Here is a 7,835-nt window from a genome sequence, read left to right as displayed (position 1 = left end):
CTACACCTGAATAGGCATAGTGATTTTATCCTCCACTACACAATAAACAAGTAAATAGTTAGCTAGCTATGTTACTTCAGCTGCATTGCATGGCAAGACAAGCTTACACAAATGTACATTCAATTTACATTCATGTCATACCATGTAATTACACCAGCTGGCTAATGTTAGCTAGTCAGCTAACTTGCTAAATAGCCATTTGTGCCAATTATTTTGTCATAAAGTTAATTTACAAAATCATTTGTCGCTACATTTAACTAACATATTCCACTCAATAGTACGTTTTTTGCTTGACTCATTATGACGTTACAACTACTTACTTTTGCTTCCACCGTAATGTTTTGTCATCTTTGCTCAAGAAAGTCACCAGGGACCCGTTGCTTGCTTCAAATTCGTCATTGGAACCCAAATGCATAACGAGTGCTCTAACTCCCCCTTGTGGTGGTCTGGAGCAATGAAGCCGTGATGCTGGGTACCTCTAATTTTTTTATGTTTGTTTATATTTTTCAATATTCATAAATGTATGTAAGAAATGTGTTAATGAAATCAAAATACTACTCATTTCATAGAACAAGCGATAAAGGTCCATGTGAAACCAACTTTTACTTTGTAGCACCTACATACTTTGTCAACCAAGCATTTCGCTACACTCGCATTAACATCTGCTAACCATGTGTATGTGACAAATAAAATTTGATTTGATTATGGCGTCTTAAAGGAAGCCTTGGTAAGGCCAAAATACAAAACATATTCCAACTTCAGGTAATTATTTCTCAATCCTACTTTAAGGTACAAATCTCAAATACTGTATATTTTAACAATCCTTCCTCCAAAGGAACCTATGAATGAACTTTTTTTTTTTTTAACTAACAAAAAAAAACATGATCTGTTTTGTGAGGATCATCCACGGACTGACATCAATGACTAATATAAAACTACATTGGATTTATAAAGGAACATGCTAATGTTGTTGTGCTAGATCACTCCGTTATCTCAATTTAGAGCTCATTTTGTCACGCCCTGACCATAGTTTGCTTTGCATGTTTATATGTTTTGTTTGGTCAGGGTGTGATCTTGAGTGGGCATTCTATGTTGTGTGTCTGGTTTGTCTAGTTCTATGTTTGGCCTGATATGGTTCTCAATCAGAAGCAGGTGTTAGTCATTGTCTCTGATTGGGAACCATATTTAGGTAGCCTGTTTTGGTGGGTGATTGTCCTTAGTGTCCTTGTTCCTGTCTCTGTGTTAGTTTACACAAGTATAGGCTGTTTTCGTTACGTTCTTTGTTTTGTAGTGTTTATAATTGATTTGTGTTTTACGTTTGTTTATTTAACATGGATCGAAATCTACACGCTGCATTTTGGTCCGACTCTCCTACAACTAAAGAGAACCGTTAGTGTGAATGAAATGGCTTGTAAGACCAGGTTAGAGTAGAGTTGCAGTGTACCAAGACTAAAAAAATAATATATTTTAATTAGAATACAGTTGTAGACAGAAGTCAAATAACACTGATGTCTCTCCTGAGTTCTGCCCCGAACAATAGAAAGACAGCATCTTATATACCCGAGATCACACCTTATCCTATGTCAAACCCTGCATGTGCAGCTTAAAGAACAAGTTATTCTTAACACAAGGTTTCTGAGAACCTGTCTCAGCGGTATGCAAATCTGCCCTTGTTTCTGAGAAAAACAGAAGCTGTCTCTGTGTCTCGCTATCACCCTCAGTCCCTTTTCTCACAGACAGAGGCCTCAATATTCAGCTATACCGTGAGCGTAAGTACAATGGTACATAAGCAAATTAATAACAACATAATCAATGGTGGGGGCCTTTTAGAAGACCCCCAAAATCAACTTTAACCCTACAAGTCCATGAAAAGTGTGCAACATTTCTCATTATGAAGAATTTTACACTGCAAATCCCTCACTAAAACGTGTTATATACATGTTTAAACTACAAACATCAAATCACAAATGTCCCTTTTATTCCTCCTCTCTTCACTAATCGAATTGCCCTGTACAACACACTATTACATTCATACACCAACAAATCATAGATTATCATTCGATGTTTAAAAAAACCTTTGAACAAAAACATAACTTGCATTTGAAAATCATTGCCTGTGAACTAAAATAATGTTATTTATATAATATGTTATGAGGTACTAGGGTTACAGTAAGCTTGACTATTTTAGTATTCCTAGACCTTCCATCCATGTCCTGTTGCACTTTCATGACTCGTCCTCTGCATACACTGACCTGCTGTAAGAAAACACACACTACTTCATTTCCATACTGTCAATGGGATGCAAAACCTAACACTATACAAGGGAATCTAAAGAACAGACTAAACATTAGGAGGGTCATTTTCATGACTGTGACACAAAAAAAAGTGCTTAGAGGGCTTCTAAGTTTAACTGTTTTGCATTAAACGTCTCCATTCAGCAGTTCTCTCCGGCGTAGGATTTGGATTATGTTCCCATTCTTCATAAACTCCTTTCTGATCTGTGAGATGTGATCAAGCCAGCAGCCCTCCTATTTTAATCAAGCATCAGAGTTTAATAATGTGATTCATAGGAATATAAACTTGAGATCATATGAGAAGAGTGAAATGAGTGAGCATGACGTTGATTTCTGATGTGGGAGATGTAGGACTACTGTACCTGCTCCAACATCTGTTCCTTTACCACTGGGTCATTGAGGTCAGCTCCTGAGTTAGATTTCAGAGAGATCCTTACAATGGTCTGCTTCATTCTCTTCTAGAAGGACATAGGAATGATAAGATGAGACAGCCACTCAAATGATATTCAGCTTATTTACAATTAATAAGTTACTTTTCTTCCACTGTCCTTTTAAAGGCTGTAAATTATTTTTGGAACTGTAGTTCAAGCCTCTGTATTCTATGTTTACCAGTATGGAACTATTATCTCATAATAGAAATCACATGACCACATATCTGAAAGGTGGGGAGAGAAATGTGACTCGAGTAGTCTACATGTAGCAGTCAATCAATAATTGTAAACAAATACTGTATCATTTTGATCTCATGCATAGTCAGTCCATGAGAGAGGTGACATTTCTCTAGCCTTCAACTATTTATCCTTCAACTATTTACAGAAAGAAGTGGTGCGACCACCACCCAAACAGGCAACCCAAATACTCAAATAGATTATACTCTTTAACCACGTAGCTGAAGTAGGAACACCCAGGGTTCTGAGTGCAGGCAAGCAGGCAATGATGGTGGTCCCATTCATATGCCATCAGAATGTCGTTCCCACCAGAGTCTTTGTCAACCAGGAATCCCCGTGAGCAGTGAGCTGTTGAATAGGGGCACGTGGTTAATTTGGATAACATAAACTACCACAAGTGACAAATGGCTTTGTCCATGCTCAATATTAGATTGATTTACACTAAACGATGAAGGACACGTCACAAATGGCCACCGGACTACTACATTGACACCCCCTCCTCCATTTGTTTTGTATACTGCTGCTACTACTGGCTGACTATCTATGCATAAATCAAATCAATTTATATAGCCCTTCGTACATCAGCTGATATCACAAAGTGCTGTACAGAAACCCAGCCTAAAACCCCAAAAAGCAAGCAATGCATGAGTTGAAGCACATTGGCTAGGAAAAACTCCCTAGGAAGAAACCTAACGGAACCAGGCTATGAGGGGTGGCCAGTCCTTCTGGTTGTGCCAGGTGGAGATTACAACAGAACATGGCCAAGATGTTCAAATGTTCATAAATGACCAGCATGGTCAAATAATAGGTCTGGGACAGATAGCACGTTCGGTGAACAGGTCAGGATTCCACAGCCGCAGGCAGAACAGTTGAAACTGGAGCAGCAGCACGGCCAGGTGGACTGGGGACAGCAAGGAGTCATCATGCCAGGTAGTCCTGAGGCATGGTCCTAGGGCTCAGGTCCTCCGAGAGAGAGCGCATACTTAAATTCACACAGGACACCGGATAAGACAGGAGAAGTACTCCAGATATAACAAACTGACCCTAGCCACCCGACACAAACTAATGCAGCATAAATACTGGATGCTGAGACAGGAGGGGTCAGGAGACACTGTGGCCCCATCCGATGATACCCCCGGACAGGGCCAAACAGGAAGGATAACCCCACCCAGTTTGCCAAAGCACAGCCCCCACACCACTAGAGGGATATCTTCAACCACCAACTTACCATCCTGAGACAAGGCCGAGTATAGCCCACAAAGATCTCCGCCACGGCATAGCCCAAGGGGGGGGGACCAACCCAGACAGGAAGATCACATCAGTGACTCAACCCACTCAAGTGACGCACCACTCCTAGGGACGGCATGAAAGAGCACCAGTAAGCCAGTGACTCAGCCCCTGTAATAGGGTTAGAGGTAGAGAATCCCAGTGGAAAGAGGGGAACCGGCCAGGCAGAGACAGCAAGGGCGGTTCGTTGGTCCAGAGCCTTTCCGTTCACCTTCACACTCCTGGGCCAGACTACAGTCAATCATATGACCCACTGAAGAGATGAGTCTTCAGTAAAGACTTAAAGGTTGAGACCGAGTTTGCGTCTCTCACATGGGTAGGCAGACCATTCCATAAATGTAGGTTAGCAGTAAAACCTTGAAATCAGCCCTTTCCTTGACAGGAAGCCAGTGTAGGGAGGCTAGCACTGGAGTAATATGATCACATTTTTTGGTTCTAGTCAGGATTCTAGCAGCCGTATTTAGCACTAACTGAAGTTCATTCCTGTCAAGGAAGGGGCTTTATCTGGGTAGCCGGAAAGTAGAGCATTGCAGTAGTCTAACCTAGAAGTAACAAAAGCATGGATTAATTTTTCTGCATCATTTTTGGACAGAAATGTCTGATTTTTGCATTGTGACGTAGATGGAAAAAAGCTGTCCTTGAAAGAGATCAGGGTCCAGAGTAACGCCGAGGTCCTTCAGTTTTATTTGAGACGACGGTACAACCATTAAGATTAATTGTCAGATTCAACAGAAGATCTCTTTGTTTCTTGGGACCTAGAACAAGCATCTCTGTTTTGTCCGAGTTTAAAAGTAGAAAGTTTGCAGCCATCCACTTCCTTATGTCTGAAACACAGGCTTCTAGCGAGGGCAATTTTGGGGCTTCACCATGTTTCATTGAAATGTTCAGCTCTGTGTCATCCGCATAGCAGTGAAAGTTAACATTATGTTTTCGAATGACATCCCCAAGAGGTAAAATATATAGTGAAAACAATAGTGATCCTAAAACGGAACCTTGAGGAACACAAATTTACAGTTGATTTGACAGAAGACAAGCCATTCACAGAGAAACTGATATCTTTCCGACAGATAAGATCTAAACCAGGCAAGAACGTGTCCATGTAGACCAATTTGGGTTTCCAATCTTTCCAAAAGAATGTGGTGATCGATCGATCAAAAGCAGCACTAAGGTCTAAGAGCACGAGGACAGATGCACAGCCTCGGTCTGATGCCATTAAAAGGTAATTTACCACCTTCACAAGTGCAGTTTCAGTGCTATGATGGGGTCTAAAACCAGACTGAAGCATTTCGTATACATTGTTTGTCTTCAGGAAGACAGTGAGTTGCTGCGCAACAGCCTTTTCTAAAAATGTTGAGAGGAATGGAAGATTCGATATAGGCCGATAGTTTTTAAAATATTTTATGGGTCAAGGTTTGGCTTTATTACTGCCACTTTTAGTGAGCTTGGTACACATCCGGTGGATAGAGAGCCATTTATGTTCAACATAGGAGGGCCAAGCATAGGAAGCAGCTCTTTCAGTAGTTTAGTTGGAATAGGGTCCAGTATGCATCTTGAAGGTTTAGAGGCCATGATTATTTTCATCATTGTGTCAAGAGATATAGTACTAAAAGACTTGTGTCTCTCTTGATCCTAGGTCCTGGCAGAGTTGTGCAGACTCAGGTCTGAGCTTTGAAGGAATACCTAGATTTAAAGAAGAGTCCGTAATTTGCTTTCTGATAATCATGATCTTTTCCTCAAGTTCATGAATTTATTACTGCTGAAGTGAAAGCCATCCTCACTTGGGGAATGCTGCTTTTTAGTTAGCTTTGCGACAGTATCAATAATACATTTCGTATTGTACCTCAATTAAGTTGGAAAAAATAGGAAGATCGAGCAGCAGTAAGGGCTCTTCGGTACTGTCTTTCCAAGCTAGTCGGAAGACTTCCAGTTTGGTGTGGCGCCATTTCCGTTCCAATTTTCTGGAAGCTTGCTTCAGAGCTCGGGTATTTTCTGTATAGCATAGTCAATTCACCCCTACCTACATGTACAAATTACCTCAAACCTATGCCCCCCAACACTGACTCGGTAACGGTACCCCCTATATATAGCCTCGTTATTGTTATGTTATTGTGTTACTTTTTATATTTGTTTTACTTTTGTTAATTTGGTAAATATTTTCTTAACTCTTCTTGAACTGCACTGTTGGTTAAGGGCTTGTAAGTAAGGTCTACACTTGCTGTATTCCTCATATGTGACAAATAAAGTTTGATTTGATGTAGCATATACACTCACATGGTTCAACTGTTCTTGTGTCACTGAAGGACTCATCCAAGGACTGCTGGCTGAAGAAGAGGTCAGGGGCTGCACCTGGGCAAAGAAAAGTCTAAACATTCCCATACTGTACATTTCACAAGAAAGACCTGAAAAGGTATTGTTTGTTGTATCTGTTACACATGTATAACTTGTACATACATTGTCTTCAGAAAGTGTCTCTGGCAGCGCCGGACAGGCGGGCGACTCTGGAGGGAGGAGACTGAGAGACAGCCTGGTCCTTGGAAGCACAGGATAGACCGGGCCGTGGAGGCGCACTGGAGGTCTCGAACTAAGGGCCTGCACAACCCGTCCTGGCTGGATGGTGATTTTAGCCGGGCACGTGCAGGGCGCAGGCACAGGACTCACTGGGCTGTGCAGACACACGGGAGACACAGTGCGCAGCCCCGACGCAGGATATCCTGGCCCGAGGAGACGCACTAGAGGTCTGGAGAGCAGGGCTGGCACCATCCATCCTGGCTGAATCCTCACCCTAGCCCGGCAGATGCGGGGAGCTGGGATTTAGCGCACTGGGCTAAGAATGCTTACTGGAGACACTGTGTGCTCCACCGCATAACACGGTGCCTGACCAGTACGTTGCCCACCATGGGAGGCATGTCTTGGAGAGCTGTAGCGCCGAGCTGGCACAGGACGTGCAGGGCTAGGGAGGAGCACAGGAGGCCTGGTGCGTGGGGCTGGCACAGTCTTCACCAAAAGGCTAGCACGCACCTCAGGACAAGTATGGAGAGCTGACTCAGGTGACATCAAATCCCGGACACGCTCCGTCGGGCGGATGTTGTGCCTCATGTACCAACACAGCAACTACCTCATTACTCTCTCCTCCAATCTCCCCATTAACTCCTTCACTCTCTCTGCTTCGCTCCCTTCGCTCACCTCCAATTCCACCCCGACTGGCTCTGGTTCCATCCTCGGCTCCTTACGGTAAGCACGGGAAGTTGGCTCAGGTCTGAATCATGACTCTGCCGCATTCCCCGTGTGCCTCCCCCAATACATTTTTTGGGGATGCCTCTCGGGCTTCCTTGCCAGCCGTGCCAACTCCTTGTAGTATTGCCGCTCAGCCTTAGCTGCCTCCAGTTCCTCCCGTGGACGACGATACTCCCCAGTCTGTGCCCAGGGTCCCTTGCCTTCCAGTATCTCCTTCCATGTCCATTTCTCCAGATAGCGCTGCTCCTCCTTACCATGCTGTTTGGTGCTTTGGTGGTGGGTAGTTCTGTAACGGCCGTTGGTGGAAGAAGGTGAGGACCAAGGTGCAGCGTGGTACGTGTTCATGTTATTT

This window comes from Oncorhynchus tshawytscha, linkage group LG17 (genome assembly GCF_018296145.1).
Source record: "Oncorhynchus tshawytscha isolate Ot180627B linkage group LG17, Otsh_v2.0, whole genome shotgun sequence".
Taxonomy (NCBI): Eukaryota; Metazoa; Chordata; class Actinopteri; order Salmoniformes; family Salmonidae; genus Oncorhynchus; species Oncorhynchus tshawytscha.
The sequence above is the reverse complement of the archived record's forward strand: the minus strand, read 5'-3'. Positions refer to the sequence as shown.